We start from the raw sequence: 15,556 nt of genomic DNA on the forward strand, positions 1-15,556 counted from the left end.
AGAAATCATTGATTTTGATATTGAATACAGCTGATTTTCTAAAATAAGCAAAATTCACCATCCTACATGAAACAAAGTTTATCAAGACTGGTATATTTGGATTAATGGTGCAGCAATGCATTTCTCTGGGAAAGACAGGGCTATTCTAAACAGACCAGTCCTTTTCTTTCATATGCTTGACTTACCCCTGCAGGTTAACTTTCCCAACAGCTCTTCACTGAGAAAATTTGTTCTTTTGGGGGGCAGCATCTTTGACAAGTGTTGCTGAAATGGCAAATGAATGACCTTCTGATATAATATTGTAGGTAAAGTTTTCCAGCTGACTACTAAAACAGAGTCCTACACAATAAAACTTCTGCTCTGCAATTCCAGAAAGGTTTCATCATGAGTGGAGAAACAAACTCCTCAGGAAAGAACTACTTGCTTCAATGAACAGGCACTGCAGTGCAAAACCTAAGAGGTTCTCCACCTTAAATCATCTAATTGATTTTAAACCTAGAGCTATTTGCTACAGCTATTTTCTTAGAAATCTTATCCAATCCAATTCATCTATTTTTACTTTTATCTAAAACACATTATTGACAGAGCCTTTATTTAAAGTGTTAGAATAACTGAGTGGGAAAACGTAACAATGAGAAGGCAATGATCCAGAAGAGACAGCTTTCCTCAGATTTCACAGTTAAAGCATCATGTTCCAACAAGCAGATAAAGAACACAGTAATTTGTAGCCACATCCCATATGCTCCTTCCTGCTTCCTCTTCTTCCACCAGATGCATGCACTTTGCTATTAGACCAGGACTCCTTAAAAACTGTCTTTCAGCCTGGATTCTATTGGCAATTAAACCACTACATTGTTCAGATATATACAAGCCAAAGTAGATGTAAATGAAAACAAAACAAAATACAAGAAAACTGATAAATACCATGAGTTGTATAACTCAAACTGTAACTGCACAATGGCTGGTAATATGATCCACACCTCTTCTATAAGAGACAGCCCCTAATATATCACTGCCTATTTCACACATGCAATAAGCCAAAAAAGCTGCGAGGGACGTGGTGTGATTACTCAATAACTTCATTAACTTTAGAAAGTACACAGAGATAAATTATACAGTGCAGAATATCATGTACCTCAAACAAGCTTCTATTTTTCCCAGAATGTTAATAAAAGCTTTAAGACATATTAAAAAAATAAAAAAAAGATAATTATCTTGGGCTAAGTAGCGATTTTGTGCCTAGGCCTTGTGCATCACCCAGCTGAATATGCAGCTTAGGTAACAAACAGGGCAAAGAGCAGAGGGCTGCATCTGCTGACATCAAATCTCTACAGGAAGAAAAATTTATTCTTTATTAGTAATGTCTTCATTGAAAAACAGTGAGTCAGGAACTCCTGCAGAGTTTTCAGCCATTCAGCAGACAGGGTGGCATCATCCTGTCCCACACTGGTGCCCTTGTAATAGTCCAGCTTTGAAACTCATCTGCAAAGCTTAATTCCCAGGTTCCCTCAGAAACTAAGGGGGGCTGCCATCACTCTGCTCATCCACAGTCGCCAAGGTGCCTACTCAGGCTGCAGTTGGGGTCTCTCTTGTGGATGGGGCAGGATTCACTCCTATTTTCCAAACTCCAACCACAGGTGACATGCCCCACAGGTAGCAAGGAAGCCCTGAGGAGGGACAGAATGCTTTCAGAAGCCTTCCATGGCTTCTGAAAAGTTCTATATAATGGCCATTTCCTAAATGGTGGTTATATTCCAGCATAATGATCCATGCTGCACCAAAATGCAATGTATACTCACTTAATTTGATTTTATTTCTCAAGGGACTATAAAAACCTAGATGTGGGATCCAGTGAAAAAGTAGGCCCAAAAATAGGAGCATCAGAGTATTAAGAAATTACATTGAAACGTTATCAAGAATGATCATAGCACTAAATCATCATATTCAAAATATTGTGAGCATCATTATTTGTTACCTTCCAAGCAAGAATTCAGAGTGTGTGTGGATGAATCAGTGAGTGTCCAGTGTTAATGTGGGCAGAGAGAAACACTGGGCAGCAGTGTGATGCCTAAAGAGGCCACCGGGAGCAGAGGCTAGACAGCGTTAAAGGAATGAAGTCGGGATTTATTAAAAGGCCTTTAAAGGATACACCTTGGGCAGTGCAAGAGCCTGGCCGTGGTTCCACCCAAGATGAACCAAAATGGATGCAATATGGACTCTGGGTCATGTGCTTTCATGCCTTTATAAGTTTTGCTCCATTAATATATTGGGGTCAATTGTCCAATTACAGCTCCAGCTTATGAAGTCCCATCCTCCCAGTTTGCTCTCCTCAATTTACTGCTGTTTATACTTTTTGGGCCTAAAGATGCACCAGTGTCCTAGGTTCTCAGGCTGGAAAAGGATTGTTTTGTCTGACTGAACTGTGAATAGAACTTGCTAACACTTCATCTGAAGTTCAGAGTCACACGCTAAGGCAGTACGGAATCTAAAAAATATGAAAGCTAAAACTTAAGGCATCAGTGCAGTGTGTCCTGCCTATGGGAGCCCCAGGTGTTCTCTTCACACCTCAGCCCCATTGTGCAGCAGTGAGGTGGGAGAAGGGCAAAGAGAGCCCGCTGTCCTTGGCAAAAGGGCTGATACCTTGGGACCTGTGGTTCCTCGGGAAATGAGCTCACAGAAAACTAAGGAAAGATATAATTGCTAATATGATGCTCACCAAAATACTCCTTGATACAATGTGGCTGACACATGTGAATCAAATACAAGGGGAAGAATTCCCATCCTGAATTAGAATGGACATGAGATCTGGACGAGACCCCTGATTTCTGTATTAGGAGATCTAGTATAAAACATTAGAACAAATTTTCTATTTTACAGACAGATGTGCATTTCCGGGATAAATGAAATAATCTGAATAATCTGACCATTGTTTTTTTTTATCACTGCTGTTAGATTTACAATAATAATTTTAAATTATTTGTAATTTCCAGTTTTAAGGCATCGGACACAAAATTCAGTGACCAAGGAGGCCCAGACATGTTTTTAAGTACTATAGAAAACATATGAGACTGAAAATAGTACAGTTGATCTCTTTCACAAATAGCATATTATCCAACAAGTTAGGATGGAGATTCAGTAATGGAGCACATGAATGTGTTGGGAGGGTGAGAGGTGGCTCTGAGGAATGTTCCAAAAAGTAGGAGGAAAAAATGGTAAAAAGTCAATATAGAAGTACAGAGTAGCATGAATGAAAAAAGAGGCAAAGCTAAAATGTGCAAACTTAATTTGGGGAAAATATGCAAAGGGTAAACAGGATAGATTAAATGAGCTAAGAGAAAAAGACCAAGTTTATCAGGAGTTTGCAAGATGCTTTGGCTCCTGGAATGAGATGCAGTAAAACCCAGCAATGGGACAGAATGATTTCAAGAGAAAAAAGCTAATAATAAAAGCTAACTGTTTGGAGCTGTGGGAATGGAAGATTTCTCATCAAATCTTTACAAAACAATTACCAAGGAAGGAGAAAAGACAGATATTTGCTGTATTATAGAATGAAAACTGTAAGGCTCAGGTAAGAAAACAGGAAATAAAACAAACCAAAAAAACCACCAGGTAATATGCAAGATCTGGAAAGGAAAAGTGCAGTCATCAGTGGAAATCAAGAAAAAGATAATTGAAAAATTCAGAGAAAACATGATGAGAAGGCCAATTTTAAAAACAGCGCTGTGTAGCATATTTAATATTTATTTATTTAGTCTTGGTTTTAAAGTACTTTGGTTTTAAAGCCTGTCAGAACAATCTCCCACTGCTGGAAAAGAAGCATCCTTTGCATTAAAAAATTAATTAATTTTTTAAATATTTGTCACAATTTTTTTTGTGTTATCTAAGTGATTGACTTCTTGCATTAAAATATAAATACCTACTCAGTGATGTATTGCATCTCCTTTGTCTTTCTATTTGTTCCACACAGAACATTTTGCACAGAAAACAATACCACGTCAATAAAGGTTTTATGTACACACACTCTCCCTCCTCCATTTCATTTGCAACAGTGCGAAATTTTTTTTGCTATATTCTGCAAATACACGGACTATTGTACAAAATTGATACTTTAGCCTTTTCAGCGTTCTCTTCAGGATAGGCAAGTCCAGGGCCTCTGCAGATACATTATGAAATGATTGATTCTGCAAGAGTATGCCTTGGTACTTTTCAACATTCTAATGATACAAAAATAAATTGAGTTTGGAAATTTCCATCATTCTTCTCTCTTTTCTCTCTAAGGAGAACATGTTACACATTTTTTTTTTCTCTCAAAGGAAAAAAAAAGCAATCACACTTCAGCCATTAATGTTCTCACTGAAATTGCAAAGCATCATACTAAATGTACCAGCATGCCTCTGACATATAAGAGCACCTATTCACCAGTGTAATGGAAAAAGTTAGTGATTACATATACTGAAGTGATTGAGCCAACAACGACTCTAATGAAAGGAAAAAACCTTGATTAATAACAAGTGCCACTAAAAGAACAGATTGTTTTTTAAGGAATGAATCACACAAAGTAGTAATGCATTGTGTCCTTATCCATTGGCTGGGAATTGGTAAGGGAAAGAATACAAAGACAAACGTCTGAAGATCAGCAACACTTTTGCTAGAAGGATTTAAGAATGAATTTCTGCCTTCTTCCCATGTGCAGATGTATGGGAGCAGGTATTTCACAATCATATGTTTCTGGAAATCTCTTCATGTTAACTATGCTGCTCTTTTAATGGTTTGTACTTTGTGTTAAGTTGAGGAGGATGCAGGTGGTTCTACTGCAGAGCACTGCTTTTGTATTTTAAGTCAGCATATTATTTCTATAAATCAAATACTGTGCCTTCTTAAACCCTGAAATGTGCACACACCCCTATTTGAATAATTTAAATTCAGTATCACACAAGGCAGGAAAACCTTTTCATCATTAGAGAAGGGGAAACTCCAAGGGATACAACACACGTCTTAGGGGAATGACCAACATTTACATGCAAGGAATGCTGAAAAGCAAAGAAAACATATCAGATTTTAAATGAATCAATTATTATGGTTCCATAAACCTTTTCTACATTTATTGAGATATCTTGTTTTTTCTAAAAGTGAAAATGTACTGATTTAAAAAACAATCATAAAACACTCTCATACCTCAGCTGTGCCGGTTATCTCGTGATGCCATTGAAAGATTTGTACCAGGTAAAGCCTGAGAGCTGCCCAAACAAGAAAATCCCATGCAACTGGTAAAATTCTATACAGCCATCAATAGAAGACTGTTAGGCATCTTGTAAATCAGCTGCTTGTTATTTATAGTAAATACTGACGAAAAGAATTGGAGAAAAATTTTCAGTCAAAAAAAAGGAAGCAATTTTAAAAGAAAACCCTGAACCCTGAATATTTTTTCCTCTGCTTTCTAAATAAGAAAAAAAATTATTTGAGGCAATGTCTGAATCAGAAGTGATAGTTTTGGAGAAAATAGTGTTTAATGTAGTACATAGATCAGCTTTGTAAAAAACGTTTTAGAAGCCACCAGATCTTACTCCAAAATAACTTTGCTATTTTATCATAAAATTGTTGATCATTACTGATGGATACTCCCTAGCCAGATTTAACAGCTACCCACGTAAGACTGACAGCACACAGACATAAGACACCAGTTTTCTGTGAAAGCAAGGGATTAAATACACTTCCTCTCCCACATAACTTCAGAGAGATCCAGGAACTACAGCCACTACCAGCAGCAATTCCACCATTCCCAGCAGTTTCAACCTGACAGTGCTGAACATCAAACACAAGCCTCACCTACACATTCTTGCGCCAGTTCTCCCGCATTTACCCACTATGGCAGCAGCATAAACCAAAGCAAATGCTGCTGAAGTTTAGTTCTTGGTCAAAATGGGAATTTGTGCTTGAGCACTATTTTGTGCAATCAATGCACTGCACCTTCACTTAAAAATACAATCAAAATAGGAGTTTTCCTCCCACTCCTTTCTCCTAAAACTTACGAAGCAGATGGGCTGTTCACACATTCACACATGTAGTAGAAACTCTGATAGCCACCAGGAGGTCTGGCTTCACCAGCAGCAGAGTGTAATGGAAAATCAGCTGTGCTGTTACAGTGTGCAGTTCTGGGTATGGACTTAATCAACCCATTCCATTGCTTCCAATTTTCATCAATTTTTCACTTGTTACAGTGCTTACATGAAATCATCATAGCTGGAATGACATATTTGATGCAAATTTGTTTTTAATCTTCTCTGTGAAGCAAACAGATCTACCTTCTTAAGAACTACAATCCTAATTCTCTTTAGCAATATCGCTAACTAGATATTGGCTTTTTTTTCTGAAAACATCGAGATTTGTTACTCTGCAGCAAATTGTTTCAGACACAATGTCAGAGTATTGCAGCTTGAGAAACCTGCTTGTTGAAAACAAGAAAAAATCTGAACAGAGATAAAAATAAATAGTCCTTCCTACTGATTGCCACTGCTATAAAACCCCCATTTTCAAACCAGTATCTACACACTTCTTGTGGGGTCAATAGTAATTTATGTTTTAAGTGTACATGAAGCAGCTGAAATTAGTAATGGAATAATAAAGAATTTGGGAAACTGCAAACTGTACTTTTCAAATGTGACAGGCTTTGCCTTTTCAGCATGCTTGTGTATTCTGGCTCTGAATCAGCAGAACACTTAAGTAAATGTCTCAATAGGATAATTATGCCAATAAGTATAGAAGTCATTCCATTGATTTTAGTGGTGTGACTCAAATCTAAGTGCCTACATATTCCAGTATTTTTCTGCATAGTGACCTTTAGCAATTATCTAAACAGAAACACTTCCTTCTGTGTTTTTAGTTATTCCTGACCTCAAACAGAAGCTTTTTATTCCACAGATATCTCCATATTTTATTTTCGAAACAAGGTAGTAGGCTTCCTTTCACTGTTTAAAACTGAGCTTCTTGCTGTTGCCATAAGACAGATCAGTAGGTTCAATAGAATAGAAATAGGAATTGGGCATAATCCATACTGATGACGCTGTATTATTAATAAATTACCTACTATGAACTTTCCATGAATTATTAAAGCAAATAAATTCTATTTTAAAGTGTTATAGATACTAGATAATTTATAAATATGGGATCATTGAATTATATTTCAATCTTTCCCCCAGTCTCTGTCTGTACTTCTATTTCTGGATGACTTTGAAAATGTCCATCCAGCATTATTTGGTATGACTGTCCATACATGAACTTGAATGTCACTTGCAGAGCCAAGCCTGCTCTGTATCTGACATCCTGCAGGAACCATCAAAGGACAGTGGCTTGTCCAGAATCTGCTCTTTGCCAGGAAGAAGTTCTTTGCAGCACACTCTCTAAGAGAACATACTCACCCCTTCCAACACTTGGAACAAATCCTGTCCCTTGCTCCTGGATAGTGAACTGTAATTGTATTTTAAAGAGACTGAGAAGGAAAAAAAAAAAACCCAACTAAGTGGGGAAGACTACATCAAGTGCTCAAACAGCCTGCACTGACAAGTAACCTGTCTTCTAGAAGTTCACTTTGCTCTCTCACAGCTGATGGCTCCCAGCAGTTCTGCCATCAGATTTCTGGAAGAGAATCTCCAAGTGCTCTGAGTAAGGAATGACTGCAGACATGCCCTACCTAAGGCAAATTTGGGGGTGGCAGAGCACTGAGAAAGGCATGGCTAAGTGCCCAGCATGCTGATGTCAGAGTGCTGCTGCCTGAGCCCTGGTGAGATGCACTGAGACAGGTTTGAAATTTCCATTCCTAGTTATACAGCTGGCCTGCACATAGGCAGAGATCCACTGGACAAGCTGTGCTGAAACTGCAAATTTTACACATCCCACTGATGAAAGGCAAGAGCTGGGTGACTGTAGCATGTCTGTACCTACCCAGTTGAAAGCAAGAATCTTCCTGACACTGAGGATTTGAGAGAACAGTTTTTTTCCAAGGGGATTTCTGAAGGAGTCAGGGGGAGTAATGCCCTGAAAAATCTAGTTTTCCCCAAGCTGCTGTCCCTAAACTTCTTGACACTACAAGAAACAAGCCATGCTGCTAAAACAGTTTTGATATATTCAGTATTTTTATCTCATTATATAAATTTCTTTTTACATGCAAAATCTTCTTAAATTAAGGAATAAAAAATAAAGAGACAAGTTGATTGCATTGAAATTATCTATTTTTCTAGCAAATACAATCCTGCTGGCTGTGGTTCAGATAGAAATCAAAATAAATCTGCAGTAATTAAATTAAGAGCTTACACATGCTGTCTTGGTTTGGTTTTGCACAGTTTCTTCCCATAGCTGACACCCTTTTATAATTTTGGAGTTTTTTAGCTGGAATTAACATGTATGACAATGAATGGTGCCACCAAGACAGTGTTACCACTGTTCTGGCTTTCTTACCTACGTAAGTCCTGGCCTGCTGCACCTATTCTTTTTTAATCCAAGTATTGAGCTACTTGGGTTAAACAAAAAAAATACATTACTTTGACATGACTACAGTTGTAGGTTTAAGATTTGGAAGAATGCGTACCAGGGATTAGATGAGATCAGTCTACTTACACAAAATTTTATCTAAGTCTCTAGAGACAGAACGTTAGTATACTAAGCTACCTGAACGCTATGTAACATTTAAAATCCAAGAAAATCTCAAAATAATTTTTCTGGGAATATAGAGAGTTACAGTAGAGGTTGCTGCAAGAAAAGAGCTTGCTGCTTATAATATTATTTCTGGTATTACTATTAGCTGTTAGAAAAATGATTGGTACAATTATTTCTATTATTACCACACCATTACGTGTAGTCTTTAGTGAAGTGCAGCTTGGAGAGCAGTATTGTAGAAGTCATGTACTACTGAGAGCAGCATGAATGCTGTGCATGGTCTCACAGCCCCGACACGAGAGTGCAGGGAGTTCAGACATGGGCACAAACACTCTTGGGAGTTTGAGAAAAAGATCTAGAAACTACCATCTTGCTGCAAGCCTTGGTAGAATTTCATTGGGATAAAAGTCACTTTTGAGCTCTTGTGCCTAGCATGATTTGAATTCCTCTAGTGCCTTGATATTTGTAGCCTCACTGTTCACTGACAGCCTAAGGAGGGAGACTCAGTGCTGATTTCCTTCTAAACAAGGCACCAAAGTGTTCAGCTCCAGCAGCAATCCCATGCCCTGGGAGCTGCTGTTTGGTGTCACAGCCCTCCCTTCTGCTGGAAAGCATTAACAGCCAGAAGGTGAAAAGAACATGATTATGGTTTTGGAAGTATAACTGAAATTGTCAGGCAGAATATATATATTTAATCACTTGCTGCCTTTTTGATGCTAGCAAAATGTATCACAGAAGGTACAATCCTTCTAATGCTAGCAAAAGCGCGTGCTAGTATTATTTATACTATATAGTGATCAGCTTTATTTACTCCAAAAAATGCTTTATATATAAAATTATGGCCTACAGGCAGAAAACCAAAAATATAATAATATTGAGTATCTCTGGCCATTGGCTAGCATTATCTTTTGAATTATTCATTTTATCTTTCCTGTTACTGATTCACTGGTTTACAGATGTTCGAAGAACCACAAAACATCTCTACCACATGTGCTTTTGGAAGCCTAAATACAGACAGATGATTAAGCCAACTTAATACATCAGTGATTTGTAAAATAATACTTTAAAGATTGTAAAATAATTTGAACTGCATAAACATACATTTATCTTAAAGGACAGAGCTCTGGAATATTGCAAGAAACTGTCTCTGTGGTGCATTGCTGAAAAATTGCATTGCTGGAATTCTACAACAACTTCATTTTTTTATTTTATGTACATAACTAAAGGAATAATGAAATTTCACTGCTAGATAATTCAGGATTTCTCCAAGAAGTGCTTTTATTCTTCCCTTTAAAACTATTTCTTGATGTTAGAAGTAGAAACAAGGAGAGTTCATGAGATCACAATTCAAATGGTAGTGTACATTTACATATGATTTATAGTACTGGACCCTGTGAAAAAAATCACCTTTACATCATAGATTTCCATTAATATCAAAACGAGGTTTTGTTACACAAAAGACTAAGGAATGAAGTGTACTATTGTCTGCTTTGTTATCTCTGTAAGTTACATTGACTCTGTAGTCCTTTCTTGGAATTACTATGAAGTAAATTGCTAATGGATTGTGAAGGGAAAGTTGCACTGAGGTTCCATTTCAGTGAGACAAGTTGATGTCACACAAGCATCACAATTTGGCAAGCACAATCTGACACTTGATAATTCAGTAGTTACTGCCCTACATTAAGCCATCATAGTTAGGTATAGCAAATTATAATCAAAAAGTTTGTTATCATACAGAATACACTGTAAAACTGAAACAAGATATTTATGCAATAATGGAGGAGGGAGGAAGAACGAAAAATAATAATAAAATGCCTGTCAAAGTCAGAGAAGACTGCTATTTGACACTTGAATTGCTGACTATTCCTCTTTATTGCTAATTTGCAATTGGGTCTAAACTTTCAACTGTGTAAAACTGATTGAACATTGAACACAGTCATTCTAAGAGAGTTTCTATACTCCAACAAGGTGAATACTGCTATTAGGAAGTGTTGTTATTGTTTTTTTTTCCTTCTTATTCTTCAGATTTCAAAATTTAGCTCAAGCTATTAAAAAGCTCAAGATAGACCAGAGCTCTGATGGAATAATGAAAGATTATCTTCAAAAAGTGGAGTCCAGAGATTGGAAACTGTGACCCATGAGCATTTTTTGAAACTAAACTCCATGGATGTCCAAGAGGGTCCACAAAAAAGGGAGGCCATCAAAAGAATGGCTTGTTTCCACTGTCATAGCATAGCTGTTACTTACTTTTAGCTTAGGTTAAGTTTTCTAGAAATAAATGCTCACAGAGATTCAGGAGGTTACTGTAATGTGTTATTAATGTTTGTAAATTGCTCTCATAACCTTTAATAAAAGTGAAAAGGACAGTGTTGTTGCCAAGTATTTTTCATTGGTTGCCTGGACATTCCCAGCAGTCACTCTCCTGTTTCACTATGGCAATATTAATAGAGAATCTCTGATATGGGAACAGCAGAAATGAATGCTTAAGATCCTCAGAGCAAACCATCCACTGTAGGGATGTAATCTCAAGCATTTCAAACGGTGCTATATCTAGAATAGAAGCTGCAAAGCATGCTTTATCTTTTATGGCATATAAATCCACATATGTCTTGAAAGTATGAATACCCCAAAGATCCATTACACAAATTGTCCAGGAAACCACATTTCATCTTGAAGGCCTGTAACCCTATCAAGACTTTGCAGTGGTGAGAAGCCACATGTTGACAGATATTTCATGTGCTTAAGAACTTCCCTGATTGTACAAGCTAACAGGAATTTATGAAATCACAGCATAAGACCCAGTTTATGAGGGTGATGTCTTATCACACACCTAGTACACTTAAGAACACAGATAAATCACACTCTTTCATCCATAGCATAAGGTTTGTTAGTGCTCAGTAAGCACAATAAGCTGCTCTGCAAGCAAAGCAGATATTTTTCTGTGTTTACAGTTGAAACTGCAAATATAATAAACCATAAACATGATCCCAGCCAACCACAAGCGTGACAATGGTGTTTGGTTTTAAACACAGAAATTATAAGCTGAAAGTAAATGTTGCTCTGGCTGCAGGACAGGTTTTCACATCCAATACCAGCATCTTCCAAGCAGACAGGATAAACGTACCACGAGGACGAGGGAGATATTCAGAGCACACAAGGAGGAAGCCTGTCTGATTCCCTGAGCAGAGCCCTGGAAATTCCCTGCATTCACACATTTTCACTGTTGACCCTCACATCTTGGAAAGGGGCAGATTCTGACTAAAATGCCTCTCCCAAACTTGGCACATTTATTAGGTCTCTTTCTGTTGCAGAATCTTCCAGAGAAGCTCACAAAGTGGCCTTCCCTTAGCCAGGGCATTTTCAATATCCTTTTTTTGACTGCAAAGCCATGTATTTTCACTAGAATGTTAGAACAATTTAAATTCAAAATTCCACCTTCATGTTAATATCAGTCATTGGGCCAAAAAATCACTTATGTCAGTGAATGAGTTTAAAATTACTGGGGGTACAGACACTCAGACATCCCAGATACAACATTGCAATCATTTAAGTCTTGATTTTGTTTCAAACCACAACAAAACCAACTGTGTTCAGTATCAGTAGGGGTCCCAATTAAACTGCATACTTAGTTAGCACATAACTCATTTTAGGCACCATTTCAGTGTAAGTTTTTTTTAATGTCATCTGCACTAATCAGAAGATAATTATGTTTTTAAGAAGCTAATAATTACAAAGATTATCTGTTTTAAGTTGTTAACATGCCTCACCAGCACATTAAGAAGCAGGATGGTTTGGAGAGTAAAAAAGGCAATTTTTCTTAAACAAGGCAATATAAGATAATATTTTAAAAAATAAATTTGAGATGTTTATCTATTGAAAGAAGAGCTTTGAAATGCAATTATGAGGAATGGAAAGAAAATTGAAGAGCAACAGACAAATCAAGTGTGCTTTATATTCAAATCCTATTAAGAGTAGTTAAATTGAAGCTTAATTAATTTTTTTGAAGATGGACCCTGTCGGTAACTGATTCTATACAAGCATCCCATCTTGCTTCCACAAGCAATGGTAGGGAGCAATTTTTGTTAAATTATACAAATGTTTGTGGTTTCATCATCTTTTTAGTCTCAGAGACCAATACCATGAGAAATTTAAACAGACATGAGGTGGTAGATGGGCAACTGAGAAGACAACTGTGCTGTAAGACACAGCAAGACAGGATTCAGAAACCTGGAAGTTATTTGGCAAACTTAAAGGATTTAGATAGCAAAGCCAACAATCTACACATGTAAAAATAATTTCTGATAGAAGTTCTAGGACATACTTCAGGAATGCTTCTATCAGTGAGCCATTTCCATCATCAGCTCTGGATGTGGAGGGACAACTCCCCTCAGCAACAAATGTGCTTTAAAAACACACCTACTGAACCCAGTTTTACTTATTGCTGACAAATACCACTAGCAATTTTCTGCCTGGCCTATGGCTTTCCATGGTCTGATGATTAAACATTTTTTCCCAGCTACTTAATAACCCCCTTTACACAGCTTGAAAAGCAAAACTATAAATAGCATCCTTGAGAGAGACCCTAGAGAAGATGTGTGGTTAACACTCCCAAACCAAATACATGATATTTTATGTTGAAAAGGGGAGAGGGCAACAAACTTTCTAACCTGCTGGTTTTCATATAAAGACCCTGAGGTGAAAGCATATTAAGGAGCCGCTGAGCCTGCTCTGCACCAGCTAATATTAGTTTGAACTTGACCCTGGGAAGGGATGTGAGCATGCAGAAAAAATGAGCGGGCAAAAAAAGAAAAAAAGAACTGAGATCCTAATATTGTCTCTTGTGCATGTCAGCAGTGGCTGCAGGGGTGGCCACTGCAAGCTATACTTTTGCAACTCAGGAAAGGTTTATATTTTTCAAACCATATCTGCCTTACATCCTTAGCCTGTCAAGGCTAAATCACTTTACTACTCTTCTCTGTCACCTCTAGTTATGCCTGCCTTGCTGTATGTTGTTGGAATCCTAAGTGACATAGCAAAAGTCAATTCCAGGTATTTTGGACAGATCTATTATCAACAACAAAGGATAGTACGGATCTAAGTACTGAAACAGTTTAAGCCTTTTACCCAGTGTTGCATTATGCACATTTGAAGAACGTAAATCAAGATTGACCCAAAAGTGAATTTTAAATGACTTCCGAAATGTTAATTATAGTAAACTGTTCAGTATTAACATGTCAAACAATCTTACAGAGGACTCAGTAGTACAGAGAAGTACACTTAGCAACTACTCCTATCACTCATTTGTGTCCTGTGGCTACATCAACAGTAAATCTCTTAAACGCAAACAAAACCCTCAGTGTGTGCAAGGACATACTGGTATGTCAGTACATACAGATTCTTTACAATTAACATGCCTAACATGAACACATTTAGTGCTCAACAAATAATTTTTTAATGTCATTGATCCTGGATTTTTTAAAGCTACTTTCTGTTCCTTTGACAGATTTGCTATTCTGCATTTCATTACTTTTTCTCCTTACCTCGTTCTTTTCTTTTAGATAAGTGATGAGGCCTTCGAAAAAGATTAAGTACTGGCAGGCAAAGCAATGGCCCAAACACAGATTTAATTGGAACCTCAAATCCTGTGAAAAAAAAAAAAAAAAAAAAATTAAACCATTAATAATTTAATTTTACTAGCAGACAGTGAGTTCATGTATCTTGTTTTAGGTAGCTTCCACTACACTTCTTTGTATTTGATTTCAGTAGGCATACAGCCTGCTAGTCAAACCATGTTTGAAAAATAATCATTAACAGAATATTTCAGGGGGGTGTGCACAGCTGCTAACACAAGCTGATGGGGTTAGTTCTCATCTGGAGAAGTCGTCCACTGATGATTGGTAATGTCAGAATTTACTTGATTTCAGCTTTAAGTTCAAAAAGCACTTTTTTCTGAAAAACTTAAGAATCCTCCCATGGTGTAGCATTCAAAATGCTATTTCTTTATGCTGCTCTTTGCCCCATGAACACGTGACAGAGTACAACCATTATACAGCAACATGACTCAAATGCAACCAAGTCATAATGCTAAACAACTCATGCTTCAAGACAAAAGATACTGAAAGAAATTTCATTTCTTTCAAGATTTGAAAGGGCTCTAAACATAAAAACCTCCATAAAAGTAAACCATAAAAGCAATTTTTTAGAGAGTCAGAGGTCATAAATTGTAGTATTGGGCAAGCGACAACCAAATAACCAACAAAATAAAGCAACCCAGAGTATGAGTGACTTGCTTATTTCTGCAAATAAGATATTTTCACATTAGTAATTTTTATTCAGACATACAGTACAAAATATCTCAGGTGTATCACAGAACATCTCTAATATTTTGTCAGAGAATCACGCTTTATATTTCAAAAGACCATAAGACCAGACTCTTACACAGTACGTGACATTAATACAATTATTTCAATGGACCAGGAATAACTTCCCATGTAACCAATCTGACCAGCAGAGCTATAATTTTCCAAGCTCTCAAAGCTACATTGGGGAGGAGGCTTGTTCCATTTTCCTACTTTGCTGTTATTGCACAACAAGTCTATATAAATTTAATTTGGGATTACAATCAGATTTATGTACCATGACCTCAGTCACACTAGGCCACTAGAATTCTGTAAACATTCTGTAGTAGGCAAGGAGTTATCATTAAGCGTGTTCAATTATATACATAGTTATTATTTAATGTGGCAAATATATCCAAAGCCTTTACAGAAAGTGGCATTTCAAACTGCTGTAAGACCATCATGCAAAAGCTCCTTGCATGATGATAGCTTCAATGGATGTTGGATTCATTTTTTATTGTTTGTTGATTGAGTGCTCCAAGATGCTATGTGGGTTTTAGAGACTAAAC

At 37.1% G+C, this 15,556-nt stretch overlaps 1 protein-coding gene across 2 annotated transcripts in view; it reads right to left on the reverse strand.

Moving 5' to 3' along the window:
• The window catches only part of TENM1 (teneurin transmembrane protein 1), an 838,901-nt gene that overhangs the window by 463,509 nt on the left and 359,836 nt on the right, over positions 1 to 15,556 (reverse strand). The window contains exon 4 of one of the 2 annotated variants that reach the window (XM_068204864.1): positions 14,190 to 14,291. The exons of the other annotated variant lie outside the window; for it this stretch is intronic. The gene's annotated coding sequence lies outside the window, so the exon portion shown is untranslated. The remainder of the gene's footprint in view (positions 1 to 14,189; positions 14,292 to 15,556) is intronic. 2 annotated transcript variants of the gene reach the window in all.

This window comes from Anomalospiza imberbis, chromosome 14 (genome assembly GCF_031753505.1).
Source record: "Anomalospiza imberbis isolate Cuckoo-Finch-1a 21T00152 chromosome 14, ASM3175350v1, whole genome shotgun sequence".
In the NCBI taxonomy this organism is placed as follows: domain Eukaryota; kingdom Metazoa; phylum Chordata; class Aves; order Passeriformes; family Viduidae; genus Anomalospiza; species Anomalospiza imberbis.